Below are 1,417 nucleotides of genomic sequence, written 5' to 3' on the forward strand. Positions count from 1 at the left end.
CGTAGCGCCCTGCACCAGCTCTGCCAGTCAGCCCAGCCAGGCAGGCACACCCGCTGGAACCCCTCTGGCAGCTCCAGGATGAGCAGCCATGCCTCTGGGCCATGCCTCTGGCCAGCAAGGGAAGGCAGGAGGGAGACTGCAGCCCCGAAGGAGCTGGGGGTTAATAAAGGGCAGAGGGATCAAAGGATGCGCCAAAAATAACTAACAGCACGGCCACCATCAGGCAACACTTTCTCGGGCCCAAACCTGAACAGAACTGAGGAGTTTCACCTCCAGCACAGGCAGGGCTAATCCCTCCACAGCAACCATCTCCCTCAGCATTCTTTCTCCTACAAGCCCCTCTGCGCTTTGCCTCTTGTTCTCACACCTACCACCAAGAACCAGCACGTCTACCCTACCAGGCACGGCGGGGACTCCAGGAACCTCAGTTCACACCCAGCCCATGAGCAAGTCCCATCCATCTGCATGGATGTTATTTACAACAGCCGAGAGAAATGCAGAGCTCTACAGTCACCGAGGAAGGAATCTAAGGTAAGGACAAAAATAACGCAGCTATTTTAAAAGGCAAACGCACTGGAAAAGATCCTCCGGTGAGGACACTCTCCCAAAGAGCGGAACGCCTCACGCGCGAACATTATAGCATCCATCGAGCTCAGCGATTTTCCTCCTCGTCAACCGCCAGAGCTACTGGCCACAGCCAGCAGACTGCTTTCAAATTAGAGCAAGCCCAGATAAAACACAAGGGAAAAAAATACCCTGTGAGATGCAGAACATGGAACGCCACACAAAGTGGGGGGAAAAGCGACCACCATATGGTCCCGGGAGATGTGTGAGTGGGAGAGTAACGGATTTTAACTTGTGAAGCACATGTTGAAAGGGGAACAGTTGTTCCTTGCTGTCGAATCCGACACGAAAGCCAATACATTAACATTTTATCTAAAAATAAAGACACGCTCCTCCTGAACGTTCCAGCTCAGTCAATTACATGCTGATCGACGGAGCAGTTGGCTTGGCAGGACCGGCCTCCAGAAGAGGATGATCCCTACGGAAACGGAAGGGCAAGGCTGCTCTCTCCCCTCTGGGCTTTTGTTTCATCGCGGTGTGACGTACTCATGCATTCTGAAAGGGTCTGCAGCATCCAGAGCTGGTTTTGTGCAGCTGGGATAGGAAGGAGGGGATTAAGCGAGTGCTGGAGGATCGTGGTCTGGCAGGAATGTGTTGGACTTAAATAGAAAGAGGCAGAGCTTGTGGGGGTGGGTTGTTTGGGGAGGGGGTGGAAGGAGAAGCAATCTAGGGAGGGGAGGGGGGGAAGGGGGTCGTTGTTAGACAAGTGGGAGGACAAAGTGGCCGTACAGCGACATTTGCCTGCGGAGCAGGGGGGCGGGAGGGCGGCTAAGGGCGATCTTCACAGTGCGAA

This window comes from Buceros rhinoceros, unplaced genomic scaffold, assembly GCF_000710305.1.
Source record: "Buceros rhinoceros silvestris isolate BGI_N320 unplaced genomic scaffold, ASM71030v1 scaffold11623, whole genome shotgun sequence".
Lineage (NCBI taxonomy): Eukaryota > Metazoa > Chordata > Aves > Bucerotiformes > Bucerotidae > Buceros > Buceros rhinoceros.